This window comes from Cryptomeria japonica, chromosome 10 (genome assembly GCF_030272615.1).
Source record: "Cryptomeria japonica chromosome 10, Sugi_1.0, whole genome shotgun sequence".
NCBI classification, from domain to species: Eukaryota; Viridiplantae; Streptophyta; class Pinopsida; order Cupressales; family Cupressaceae; genus Cryptomeria; species Cryptomeria japonica.
This window is the reverse complement of record NC_081414.1, coordinates 368,689,004-368,704,607: the sequence shown is the minus strand read 5'-3', so window position 1 is coordinate 368,704,607 and position 15,604 is coordinate 368,689,004.

Genomic DNA, 15,604 nt, shown 5'->3' with positions numbered 1-15,604 from the left:
GACCCATCTGAAGGAATATTTGGTAATGTAGAAAGAAATGAAGAAAAGGGACAAGTTTATCAGAGATGCCTCTAAGAAGGCTAGTGAAATTAAGGAAAATGTCATGAACATCAGTGGTATATCAACTAGTGAGCTTAAAGGACTGCAACCGGAAGCACATGTTTCACCGGTTGTGACATCTTCTGATAATGATAGTAGCAAGGCTACTGAGTTTAAGTGAGTGGAAAGGAAAAGTAAAACCCCACAAGTACCTTCTCCTTCTCCTAAGAAAACCAGAACACAGAGAAAGAAACAACAGGTAGGTAGGGAACTGAAGAAGAAACTTACACCAAAGAAGAAACAAACACTAGTTACCCCTACACTAGATGATCTACTAAATGAAATAACACAAGGCAATCTGGTAAATGTAAATAAATGGTATCATTCCTTTAAGGATTCTGACAAACAAACTATTGAAGAAAGCATTATTTTACATTTGTATATTTACAAGAAAGTTTTGATAGAAGTAATTGAAGATTTACCTAATGATTTATACATGAGACTAGAAGCTAAAAGGCTATCTATGATTGAACTGGACAAGAAATTGAAAGTTGAAGCAATTTTGGTTGTACATTTAGTAAACTCTAAGGAAGAGATAGATGAGCTTATATCTGAAGCTAACCGGTCAGTATTTTTCAGTGGACACCGACAAGTAAGATTGATGGCTGGAAGGGTTAAGGAAATTGTAGATGAGACTGTAGTTAAATGGGACATATTTTTTGTTGAGAAGGAAAAGCAAGAGGAAAGAAACAGACCAAAAGTGGACAAGACATTCAAGATATATCAGAAAGATAAGGGAAAAGGTAAAGAAGGTGGTGTACCTACTATAAAAGTAACAGATAACATCCCTCCACCAGCTCAAGACACCCCTCCATTAACTTCAACATCACTGGTACATACATAAAATCAACCGGATAAGGCAATTTTTGAGGTAACTCATGATGATACTAACCCGGAGTAAGAAATACTTTTTACCATGAATTTGGATACACAGGACATAAACATTGTTGTGGAAAAAGAGACTGCAGAGGTTAAGGCAGATGATGTCAAGGACAGTAAGATCTCTGAGATACTGTCACACACTGAAGCTAGGATACCGGCACAAGCTGAGCAACCAGAGACTGAGAAACCTATAGAGGTTAAGACAACTAACATGAAGCAACCAGAATCAGGGAAACTGACAGTTGAAGAGGTACTTGTATAAACTGAGAAACCATCAAAGGTAGAGGCACAAACACAAAAAGATCCACTGGAAGGAAATGAAAGTAAAGAGCAATAGATTTTTGGCAATAAGGAACAAATAATAAAGGTAGTTGGAGAATCTAGTACATCAGTAGGAGAATTCAAACCCATGAATATAACAGAGGTTATTTTGGATTCTATCAAGAGGATAACATATTGCAATGCCTTAGCATTTAAGGCAATTGATAACACTTTACCTATCTTGAAAATGATTGCACCTAACTATCAGATAGAGCACATTAATGCTTCTTTAGGTAAACCTCATAGAGGATATAGATGAGGAGATCAAGAAGACACAGAAAGAAATTGATGACATAACGGACAATATGATAGGTTCATCTGAACTTACATCAGTTTTTGAGAAGGAAATGATAGTTTTTGAGGAGAAGCTGGAGAAACTTGAGAAAGAGAAGGCAAGAATAAGGCTGAAGGCCTGGGAACTAAAGAATAAACTTGGTCTGAGGTTGGATAGTCTAATTACCCATAGAGTTGAACTAACTAAGGCAACAATTCCTAGAGAATGATCACTAGAGCATCAAATGCACTATCTCACTAGTATGATCCAGCAAACTGAGGAAACTCTAACTGATAGCAACAAGCTTATGCAGAGTTTGAACCTAGTTTTGGTGGACCATTTTCAGATACTAACCAATCGGTTATAGACCTTGAGGTAGAATTTTTGTACTCTTTTGATTATTTATGACATCTTTTTTCATTGATGTCAAAGGGGGAGTAGTGGAGAGAAAAATGCATGTACAAAGGAGATCACATGCTTAGAGGGAGCACATCTTTTTGGATTTTTCTCATGAGTGTTGCCATCAATGCCAAAGGGGGAGATTATTGGCATTATACACTCATATGAGAATAGTTAATGTTGTCATTGATGGAAACCAACCAAAAATAGGTTTATTCATGCACTGGCAGACACCGGCACTGGTAGGCACTTACACTGGCATTGAAATTACATCGGCAATAAAGTATACCGACACCAAGCTGACATATGACAAGTTTTGTTTATGCGAATTGTATTGTATAAATAATTATCTTTTATAAGCTGACTTGGTATATTGTATAGACTCATATATGTATGAGATCTTATAGGTCATTTTGTAGAAGGGTGAGTAGGAAATTATTCTATAAGGTGATATAGTGGATAGCGAAGGTTAAGGTATCTATTTGAGCTTAAACCGGTACTGAACCAGGAATTAGAGATGCTATTTTGAGCAATACATTGTATTGGATTTAATTATCCATTTTGTAGTCAGTGAGACTCTTCATTGAGTAGTGAGCTCTAAGCTATTGGCCTTCCTGCATGTGCACATCCCTATTGTAAGTAGTATTTATTCATTAGGTAGTGAGTGAATATTGTGGGTCACAAATCCCACCGAGGTTTTTCCCACACCAGGTTTCCTCATTAAAAATCTTGTGTTATGGTGTGTTTCTATGTTGTCTCTATTATTTATGTTTACTGCATTAGTTCTTGTTTATCGATACATTGTTTTGAGTTGCAAAGTTATAAATAAGTTTAAATATTCAACTAACTAGTTAGACACTGATTCACTCCCTCCTCTCGGTGTCTTTGGGACTATCATTGAATCTAACAGGGAGCAAAGTTGAAAAGAAGAAACCTAGGGAACCTATTCATAGGCCACCTACTTCCCTTACTAGTTGCAGCGGGAGTTACTCTCTATGAGGACTGGGAATTAGAAAAGGTAAAAATGCAGATGATAATCAACTGACAGAAGAGAATTATTAAACAAAAGGAAGATGAAATTGCTCAGCTTAAAGCTAAGGTGGAAACAATAGCCACCATGGTACCACAACTAATGCAATGTCGAGCTCCTCCTTGTGTTTATTCTCTATATTTAAGAGAACAACACATCAATTTCTAGATGATGAGAATTGTCAGGGATTTAAGTCCCTCATTGTAAACACCAGAAGAATTCTATAGTGCTTATCAGACATCTCCTACAACAATTAAAAATCTACTTAGTGAACTTTATGTACATAACTATGTTGTTCCTAATGATGTCGATTGGAACCCTCTCCTCTATGTTGGAGATATCCAATTGAGAGCTATTATGTCATGGATACTAAATGAAATATCAAGGGAAGAGTAGTTTTAGGTGCATCACAAGGAAGAACTTGAGCTTTCACTACCCTTAAGAGCCGAATAAAGGGAACCTAGGTGACTTTATTTTGATTGGCAAAAGATTGTATATGAGCTAGATTATGCAAAGGATATCCTACCCTTAAGGGAAGAAGAGTATAAATGATACAAACAAATGGCTCCAAGGGATGGACAAGTAGCAATAGAAAATATAGTCCATTGTTGGAATAGCTTAACAAATGAGTTAAGGCAATCTGAGCCACACTCTGCACAAAACTACCATGCAGCCTTAAACAGAGCACCCAAGTATATGCACTTGGGAAGAACAAAGGGACGACATTGGCTACCTCTCAGTTTTCAGCCTCCAATCCTCTTATGGCCATTGATGGGATGCAGGGATAGTGACCCACCATACAATGAAGCAGCAGAATGTACCAGGTAGAAGAGATTGGAGAAAATGGAAGGATTCTACTAGAGCTTATCTGTAGGTGGTTCTGGATAGGTTACTCTAGGCAATTTTTGAATCAATGCCAAAATCCAAAATTTTCCTATTGTTGGAGGATCAGTAGGAAGTTAGGTTAGGGGGAGATGATGAGCCTAAATAATGGCTCTATTTTGATAGATTTTTTATATAATACCTCTACCTAGGTCTTATGATTAGATGACATTTGAATTATAATACTCTCCTAAGTTGATATCTTTTAAGTGTTTTTGAAACTGGTTTAACTTATACCTAAGGATATCATACAATGGTTTTAAATGATACTTCTATGCAAATATATAAAATTAATTATAGATATGGTTTACATTATATCCTGTTAGCATTAGTATATACACATGTTTGTTGTGCACATTAATATCATGATGCAGAGTCAGTAAAGGTGAAGTAAAGACTAAATGACGGTTTAAAGGAGCATCAAGTATATAACCGCAATGCAGACCCAGTTAGAGAAATGCAGTAATGATTGAAATCACTTGACCAGTTCTTCAGTAGACTGGTTTATGAAAACATTTATAATTGTTCTTAGTGGAGCTTAGATCTAGGAAGCGAGTCATGCTATATTTTGTCAGCTGTAGGACAAATATTGTTCTGTTTTCCTATTTTCCTACGCTGACTTCTTCTTCTCTTGTTATTAAATCTTGTTTGCCTATTCTGTAGGAATGTAGTCAATCAATTAGAAATTTTTTATAAGTTTTCTTATAAATAAAGGGATCTCTCTCCTCTCGAGGATAGTAGAGAATGACCATAATATTTGTAATACGTAGTCTTTTGGTATTTTATGTATTTTTCACAGTCAAGATGAAATAAAGAGATCAATATGATTTTGAATGCTTAAACAATTGTAATATGAAGTTCTGGAGATACTCACTCAAGGGGGCCCATTTGGCTAGTAATCCTTTGTATGTTCTAGTAAGTTTTCATACTTCTGTAGTAGTTGTTTTTGCAATTGTCTATTCCTACAGCCAAAATAGCAAAGTAGTTCCTATTGCTTGCCAAAAATTTATCATTTAACAATAGTTGTTTAAAGTAATTTCCAGTTGTAAGATTAAATATTAGTTCATTAAGATTCCATGTGTTTACTTTAGAAGAATTTCCTTTCCTATAGTAATATAGAATGGTTGCGATATGAACTTGGTGCACATATATTGCTAGCCCATTTCAAGTTTACATCCTTGGTTGATAAATAAATGAGCCTTTGCCATAGGAAAGTTAGCTATTCAAGGATATTCAATGTCTGAATTGTGTTTTATTACCTAGCTATCATTCCAATTGTGAGGACCAACACTTGCTAGAGAGATTGCAATCTTGAACAATGAGATGCAATCCATTGTGATGAAGTTGACAAAGGAGATTGAAGATCAGAAGAAGAATGAAGAAACCCTCACTCTGTCACTAAAGGAAAGATCTGATGAATATTGCAGATTGACATCTAAGAATGATCAGTTGAAACTTGAATTGGTGCAATGCAAGAATGATGGACAAGAACTTGAAAGGTAGATCATAATTCTAAGTGATGAGATTTCTACTTGTAATGAGCACAAAGAAAAATTCAAAGCGAGTTCAGCGCAGTTAGATGAGATGATATAAAGTTAGAGACATGGGAAAGATATGCGAGGACTTGGATTTGAGAAAGGAGAATCCTCTAGTTCTAGACAAACTAATCATCATAAGAACAAGAAACCTCTGGTAAGGCAACCTAATGCCTATAAACTTAATAGTAAATACACTATTACACACATATACACACACACAAGGAGACATCACATAACACCAGCATATATGAGGAAAACCCAAGATGGGAAAAACCTCGGTGAGCAATGTTGCTGGAGTCTACTGCTCCAATCCAACCTCATGGTAAAACATAGTTGCAAAGTTTAGGGCACCAACCCCTACCTAATTTATGGGATACAACCCAAAGGAGCACCAAACCAAGGAGATACAACACCTACACTAAGCTACAACTCAGTGTTCACAACAAAAACATCAAATACATAGGTAGTTATCTTGTTACAAGTGAATCTTGCAACCTTTTAAAATGCCTTACTCAGCAGGTGAGATACTTTCTCTATTGCACCGACTCACTCTTCTGCTGCTCTTCAACTGCTACTTCTCTATTGAAAAGCACTATCAATTTACCTCTCTTCATCCTCCTTCACTTCTACTCTGCAAGTATGAACACTACCGGTTCTTTCCTTCAACCGGTTGAAAGCTTCAACCTGGTTCTCTCTCACTTCCACTCTTTTCACAGTTGTTCATTGAGCACTTGGCTGATTTGTTCTCACTTGTAGAAGTCTTCAACTTTGTAATCACACAATATTCCTCTATTCAGCAGTACCTCCCAATCTCTTTGGCATTTTTACTTATAACCTAGATTTCCTGCCAAAAGGCAATTAAAAGTTTAGGCAGTTAGGGTTTCCTCACCATCTTTGAAGCAAACCAAATCCAATCAGATCTTGGACAATCTAATTTTTCTGACATCTTAATGTACATCTCTTCTATAGTCGCATCTCCTCGATCATGCCTTTCATTCATGGAAATTTTCTTTTTTACCCTCATAGCTAATCCTTCAGTCAATCACAAAAGATTTGTTAGGATGTTTCCTTCATCGCCTCAATCTTCTCAATTTCTCTTAGCTAGCTCATAGTTGTCTTCCAGACCTTGAGCCTCAAACCCCTACAATCGTTCTACAGCAAGTCCCATGATTTGTGTGGTCTTTCATTAAAGCCGACCAACCCTGCAACAACCCTGTCAATGTACATTCTATCTTTATCCAAACTTGGGTTTGTCATGTTGACTCCATGTCGACTATCTGCCAACTTGGCACTTCAAGTCGGTCCAAGTAGGATCATCGACCAACCACCCTAATGGTTTCTTACTTCTTCTAGTTTGCTAACCCTTTTGGTCTCAACCATTCTACTGGTTACCTTCTCATATCTGCTCTCATCTTGAATTGTCAAAGGAACTTTCAAACCAGTCTCCAGACTAGTAAGTCCTAAGTATGCTCATTCCCACAATGGGGAGGTCTTCTACAACTTCACCTTTCTTATATAACCGGTATACTTACATATCGGTTACCACTTTTGATGATACCATGTCATCATTATTTCCAAGGCTCCATCTTCTTTTAGTCGGGTCAGATTCCTCTGTTTGTGTCTACTTAGCCTTGCCTTTTCCTTGATTAGCTTTGACCATATTACAACTAGTTTGTCAAGATGACAAACACTTCATACTTCCTCTATACTAGCATCATGCCTTCTCTTTTGGTCTAATGCATAACCCTAATCTCATGCACTTAGGGCATTCCTTCAATTCAATAGTAGATTCAATGTAATCCTTCAAGTGTTTTCCTTTGCCTCTTCACTCTTATCTCTCCAAACTATGATGCACTCAATGCATAATAGGAGATAAGCTCCACTTGCTCGATGAGGTAATCACCCCATCTTATGCATCCTACAAAGCTCTTCATGTGGTCTGATGTGAGCACATTTACTATCATTCATTGCTTCACATGATGGTTGCTTCTTCATCTGGTGGGAGTCCTATTGTTCTCTTTTAGTGTTGAAGTGGTTAAGATAACATTCTACCTCTTCATCACAAGCAACCACTCAAAACACTTCTCCATCTCATCACACAAGTCAAGCACTAACTTGTGTACCGATGACCTATGTGATCATCTTCTTTACCTTTACCTGTGTTCTGCAACACAAGGTGATATCCAAGCTATCACATATTGTACTCCTTCATATCAGTGTTGCACATATATCTCATCTACCGGTGATTATCCCATACCAGTTGACATCAATGACAACACAATGCCAACAAATACAACCACTTATGACAAAGTGGTGAATAAGCCTCAAATTGGTGGTGACCAGCCAACTAGGAAACCAAGAGTTGAAGTTGAGCCATTTGGTAGAGCAGAAGCAAGAAAGAATCATAAGTCAGAATTAGATGAATCTCTCAAATCTGCCAAAGTACAAGGTATGAAGTTGTGCCCCTAATGACCCTAAAAAAAATAATTGATGAAGTTCTTAAGGATGGAAATTTGAAGAATGTTCCTGTGTACTATGAAAATTTTGATGATAATTAGAGAGCAATTAAAGAAGAAGTTTTTCAATACATGGATATTTATAGTAAGGTATTAATAAAACTATTTGTTAGCAGCACCAAAAGAAAATTGAGAGGGGGGGTGAATCAGTTTTCACTGGATCATAAACTTAACCAAAAAAATAGATCTGATAAACTGCAACAATAACAAAGATAAGTAAAATGACCGCACAACACACAAAACCAAGATTTTGATGTGGAAAACCTAGTTAAGGGAAAAACCACAATATGAACCTACCCACAATAAGATGATACTCTGCAAAAGTATGTGAAAATATTACAATGGGGAATACACATGCATTCAGGCACATTGCCTAGATCTCATTGCTCAATGATAGTGACCTGCAAGGCTACAAACCTTAAGGAAGTCTCACTGACTTACAACAAGATTCAGACTACAATCTAGAAGAAATTAACTGCAATAATAACATCTCCAAATGCTTGATGACAGTTTTGGTTAAGTATAATTGTCTACTCTACAACACCGATTTCTCCTTAATACACTATGTTGGCATTCTACACTCTTATGAGAATGATGGTGTTGTCATTGATGGAAACCATCTGTAAACCTTCTGGCACTCATTTGGTAAAGCCACCGGCATGTACCAGCACTAGCATAGACATCTACATACACTAACATACACTTCACTGACAATGGCAATAATGCATACCGGCACCCCAACTGATAGGGAATAAACTTTTGTTTATTGTATTTATTTGTAATTATCTTTTGTAAAGCCGACATAGTATATTGTAAAAGACTCATATATATGTATGAGATCTTATAGGTCATTTTGTGTAAAATGAGAGTTGTGAATTATGTATAAGGTGATATAAGTGACAGTGAAGGTTTTGGTTATAGAATGAGCTTAAACTGGTACTGAACCTGTCATAGTTGATGTTGATTTGAAGCAGTATATTGTATTGGATTTCATAATCCACTTTTGTAGTCAGTGTGACTCTTATTGAGCAACGAGCTCTAGGCAGTTGGCCTTCTTGCATGTGCAGGCCCCTCATTGTAAGTAATATTTATTCATTGGCCAGTGACTGAATATTGTGGGTCACAAATCCCACCGAGTTTTTTCCACACCGAGTTTCCTCATTAAACATCTTGTGTTATGGTGTGTTTTCTATGTTGTCTTTAATGTTCCCATTTATTGCATTAATTCTTATTTAACGGTACATTGTTTTGGATTGCAAAGTTCTTAATAAGGTTAAATATTCTATTAACTGGTTAGATATTGATTCACCCCCCCTCTCAATATCTTTGGGACTATCATTAATCCTAACAATTGGTATCAGAGCCTGGTCCTCTATTTTCAAAAGCCTAATAGCTTGAGGAAGATTCTGACACCGGTACAAATGGAGAACTTAAGAAAAGATTTGGAAGGAGCTCATGTAGACTATGATGTAGAGAAGTTGAAAAATATCAAACTTGAAGATGATCTAAGGACTATACATGAATTCATTCAAGTACTTTAGGAGAATCTTACTATAGCTAGAAATAAAAGAAAAGAACTTCATGAGAAGATGTAGAATGATAATGATGAAAAGGAAACTCTTAATAAACTTGTGAACAAGTTGAGACAAGAAAATAGTACTATGAGGAATGAAATGTAAGATATGACTATGAGGTTTTGTAAAAACATTGAAGATAGAAAGAAGAATGAAGATGACATGACTAGGAGACTCAATGATGCTAGAAATGAAAATCTAAGACTCAGTCATGAAAATGATATGTTGAAGACAAATCTAATTCACAAGCAACATGATAAAATTGAACTCATGAGACAAAAGGGAATTTTGGAAAATGAGTTGGCTACTGCAAATCAACACAAAGAGAAGTTTAGAGGAATTTGATAACATGCTGAAAAGTCAGAAAACTAATGGAGATACAAATGGACTTGGATTTGAAATTGGAGAAAGTTTTGGTATTGCAAACAATCATGATCATAGTAAACTAGTAAGACAACCTAATGCTTACAAATTTAATGGGAAATGCTTTAACTATAACAAGTATGGTCATAGAGAAAATCAGTGTAGATTCAGAAACAATCAGAACATCAATGCACCCATCGGTCAATGTTCGAAATACAACAAAATTGGTCATAATTCAAAAAACTGCAGAATGAATGTGAAATGTTATGTTTGTGGAAGATATGGGCACTTATCTAATCAATGCAGAACACAAACCAACATAGGATATGGAAAGGCTATTCAGAAGAATAATGTGACTTGTTATGCTTTGTAACAAAATTGGACATATTGCAAAATTTAATAGAAGCAAGACTTCACCAACAAATAATAAAGGACCCAGTTTGAAAGGCAAAGAAAAGGTAGATGAGGTAAAGCAAGAATTTTCAAAACAATGGATTAGGAAGACATATCATAATGTTGATGAGACTATTTCTTCACCAGTAGAACAAAGTATTACTCCACTGGTAGGAGATTCTTCATCCCACTGAGAAGTAACCCTTCAGGGGTATTGCAGCAAGTTGAATATCATGCAGATTACCCTCAATTGATGGTGAGAAGATATATTTCTTCTCTACTAGCAGATTTGTTAAGTTTCACTTAACTGGTGAGCATTTAATGCAGTTGTTAAAGGAAAAGTCATTATAAATCATTGGTTTTTCCCTCAATTTTGATTCACTGAGCATTCAAATTAGCAGAGAGCATGAAATCTAAGTGAAGGCATTTAAGGTGAAGGTGTGAAGTGATCTCTTTGAAGCATTCAGACATTATCAGGCAGATAAAGGTATTTTTCAAATGGCTTCTTCTTCTGCTCCCAAATTTATTGTAAACCCTACTATCGTGGAAAACATAAAATTCCCTAGGCCTGTATTCAAAATTATTCCCAAAGTAGCTAAGCAAGATGATTCCATAGGTGCATTTTCAAAGATTCCTAAAGGTGTAGCTTATGCTAAAGACCCTAGGATATATATGTTGGCATATGGACACTCCAATGAGACATTGTATGTGATTGAAGGTTTTGTCATTGATGGCAACCTCATAATCCTATGGCACCGGCAAGACATCATACCGGCAAAGCATTACATGGGCAAGACAGTGCACCGACATCAACAAGATCACTCTACATCGGCATAGAAGAAAAGATGTATACCGGCATAAAGGCCGACAGGACTTTTGATATGCAATATTTTGTTTATTATTGTAAGCCGACTTGGCAAATTGTAAAATGACTCTTGTATATAAAGGAGATCATTGTAGACATTTAGAGAGGTAATGTAGCGAGCATAAAGAAAATTATTAGGTAGACCTAATGTGCGAATTATAGGTCAAGGGTATATGTAAAGAATAGAGTTAGAACCGGTACTGAATCTAGCATTGGAGGTGCTATTGTAAAGGAGTACAAGTCATTGGATTATTATAATCCTCATTGTAAGTCAGTGTGACTTCTCATTGAGCAGTGAGCTCTAGGCAGTTGGCCTCCCTGCATGTGTAGGCCCCTATTGTAAGTAATATTCTCTTATTGGCCAGTGAGTGAATATTGTGGGTCACAAATCCCACCGAGGTTTTTCCCACATCGGGTTTCCTCGTTAAACATCTTGTGTTATGGTGTTCTTTTCATGTGGATGTTTCTGATTCTGTTTATTGCATTAATTCTTGCATACTGGTATATTGCTATTTTGTGTTCTGCATGCTTTAACTTAAGAAATTCTTATCACCGGTTAGATACTGATTCACCCCCCCCCTCTCAGTGTCTGTGGGAATCCTAACAATTGGTATCAGAGCTTGGTCCTCTATTTTCAGAAGCCTAACAGCTTGAGGAAGATCTTGACACTGGTAAAGATGGGAAATCTAATGAAGTAACTTGAAGGAGTTCTTACTAACTATGATGCAGAGAAGTTGAAAAATATCAAATTAGAAGACGATTTGAGAGAAGCTCAATATATCATTCAGGCACTTCAAGAAAATCTTACTGTTACAAGAAATAAGAGAAGAGAACTTTGTGAAAAATTGCAAAATGAGAATGATGAAAAAGAATCTCTTAATGATATGATAAGCAAGCTAAAACAAGAGATCATGACAACAAAAAATGAAATGCAGGATATGACTATGAGATTTTGCAAAGAGATTGAGGACAGAAAGAAGAATGAAGAAGAATTGACCAGAAGACTAAGTGATGCAGCAAATGAGAACACAAGACTTAGCTATGAAAATAACATGTTGAAGATAGATCTGATGCATACTCAGAATGACTCAAATGAACTAATGAGACAAAAAGAAATCTTGGAAAGGGAATTGGAAACTGCAGATCAACATAAAGAAAAATTCAAGAAAAGCTCAGAAGAACTTGGTACCTTATTGAAGAATCAAAAACCTAAAGGTGACACTTCTGGAATTGGCTTTGAAGTTGGTGAAAGCTCCGGTACTACAAATACTCAGGATCACAGCAAACTGATAGGAACACCTAATGCTTAGAAATTCAATGGAAAATTCTTTAACTGTAATAAGTATGGTCATAGGGCAAATGAATGTAGATCTATGAACTATCAAAATATCAATACACTCGCCGATCAATGTTTCAAATGCAAAAAAGTTGGTCATAACTCTAAAAAACTACAGAATGAATGTGAGATGTTATGTTTGTGGAAGATTTGGACATTTATCTAATCAATGTAGAACACAAACCGGCATAGGTTATGGGAAAGCTATTCAGAAAAATAATGTAACTTGTTATGCATGTAACAAGATTGGGCATATTGCTAAATTTTGTAGAAGTAAAGGTACACCAGTAGACAACAAAGGTGCTAGCTTGAAAGGAAAAGAAAAGGTTGAAGAGGTTAAGCAAGAATTCTCAAAGCAATGGATTAGAAAAGCTGATCTAAACATTGGGAATACTCCTCCACCAATAGAACTAATAAATACTTCGTCGGCAGGACAAAGTGATGCTTCACCAGCAGGACAGAGTAGTGCTCCACCAGCAGGAAGTTATTCATCTAATTGAAGAAAATTTCCTTGAGGGTTTGGCAATCTAATGACACGTGCTATTGTTCCCTCGGTTAGAGATAAGAAGTGGAAAATCACTTATTACCAGCAAACAATGTTAAGTGAATACTTAACCAGCATGCAATTAATGTGGTAGATAGCGAAAAAGACTTTATAAAATAAGGTTTTGGCTCCATTTCATTTCACCATGATTTCAAACTTTCAGAGAAGCGCAAAGATTCCGAGCTAAGGCATTTCGAGCAAGAAGCAAGCACACTCTAGGCAATCATCTATCCAAGACAGAAAAAGGTATTTAATCATGACATCCACCTCTGCAATTGAATACATAGTGAATCCTACTATTGTGGAAGTAATTAAAAGACCTAGGCCCGTATTTTAGTTAGTCCCCAAAATAGCAAAGAAGGATGATACCTTAGGTGCATTTTCTCAAATCCCTAAAGGTGTTGTATATGCTGAAGACCCTAGAGTGTACATCCACTGCAATATTGAAGAGTTAGGAGATGAGGAAATCAAAACCATGTATAAAACCAAGATATGTGATGATACTGGCAATGTTAAAACTGAGCATAAGGTTATTGAAACCTTAGGATTCTTAGAAATCCTTAGCATTCCTAAATTTCCTAAGGATGTGATTAGGATAGTGTTAAACAAAGTTCATGGAGAATTTTTTTGGTTAGATGCAATCCATAAGATCACCAAGGAAGTGGTAAAGGCTATCACAGGGTTACCGGCCATTGGTAAAAGACCAGACAAAAACAAGAAAGTTTCAAATGATTTAGTCATAGACCTAACAAGTGCAACATTTGATAAGAGATCTCTAAGGGTTAATGATGTAAAGGATACAAATGTGAGATTCATAAGCATGATATTAGGTTACAAAGCCACTCATGCCAATAGACTTAACTCAGTTTCAAGTTTATGCATTAAGAGTGCTTATGATATGGTGACAAACAATGCAAAAATCGACATATGTGAATGGTTAAAGGATGAATTGATAGACAACCTTGGAAAGATAAAGAAGGGTAAGAAAGGAACTTTCAGATTTGGAAATCTGTTAGTATGCCTAATGCTTCATATAACAAAACAGGTTCTCGGTATAGAATATAAAGAACTAGGATATGACATACTAGTAGGAAAGCAATTGATAGAACTGTTCAATACCATGGGTGAGAACAAAGAAAACAGCATTCATGACCTTTTCCAAGCATTGAAGAAAAAAATGAAGAAAAGGATAAGGTTATCTCAGAAAATTGTAGATAAATACAAAGAAGACATATGCTTTGTTATTAAAAAGGATGAAATATGGATGGAAGCAGTCATTCCAAGGACAATCTGGGTAACTAAAATGGGCTATGAGACAGATGACCACATAGTTGAAACTTATGCCAAAGCACTTCTGGAAGCCCCCAATGAACCTAAGGAAGAAGTATTTGGTAGTGCTGAAACCATAGAAAGCCAAATATTGTCCAATAAAAGAGTGAAGAAGGTAGAGGCATTTGTGAGGAAAGGATCCAAACAAGCAAAGGCCATTAAGGAAGATGCATTAAAGAAAATCGGCATAACAGAAGATGAGTTGGCAGCCCCACAACCTGAAGCTCATCTATCACTGGTAGGTACTTCTTCGGAAGGTGACATGCCAACAACCTTTAAAAGATTTGTTAGGAAAAGAGATCCCTCACCAGAAACCACTCCTCCACCTAGAAGGACAAGGCAGAAGCAACAAGCTATGAGATCTCCGGTCAGAAAGGTCACACCTAAAAAGAAGCTAACTCCTAAGAAAAAGAAAAAGACAAAAACTGACTTGGCACCTCTAGACATTTTGCTAAATGAGATCACAGAGGAAGGAAAATTGAAAAACATAGGGAAAATTTATGACACTCTATCTACTAATGAGAAAGGGCAAGTTGAGGAGAGTGTAATACTGCATATGGACATGTTCAAAATTTTTTTGATGGAAGTAATCAATGAAATTCTTGATGATTTATACAAAAGACTTGAGGCCAGAAGGCAAGGAGTAATTGAATTAGACAAGAAAATAAAAATAGAAAAACTACTTGTTGTATATCCGGTAAAATCTCCAAAGGAAATTGATGATCTGATTGCTCAGGCAAACTGGACTGTTTTCTCCACTGCACATTAGCATATTTCACTGATGGCAGGAAGAGTTACAGAGGAAATAGAAGATGGATGGGACATATTCCTGGTTGAAAAGGAAAAACAAGAAGAATACATGAATCCCAAGCCTATTAAGGTATATCAGAAGGATAAGGACAAAAGGAAAGGCAAAGTTGGTGGACCTCCAAGCATAAAGGTTAAAGACAACCTACCTCCACCTGTAAAAATTACAACCCCTGAAAACCAACCGGCAATAGAAAGCATGGATGTAGAGGATAGCAATCCAAATCCTAAAGTCCTATACATTGTAAATGTTGATACCCAAAAGATCAACATAACAGTTGATAAAGATACAACTGAAAAGACAGATATGGCTAAAGAGCCTCCGGTAATAGGAGATACAGAGCAACCGGTAGAGGATACAAGAAAAAAGGTGGAATCTAAGGCACAAACAGAGAAACCAACAAAGCTAAAAGCTCCAGAATAGGCTCACAAGGAAACAATGCCACCGGTAA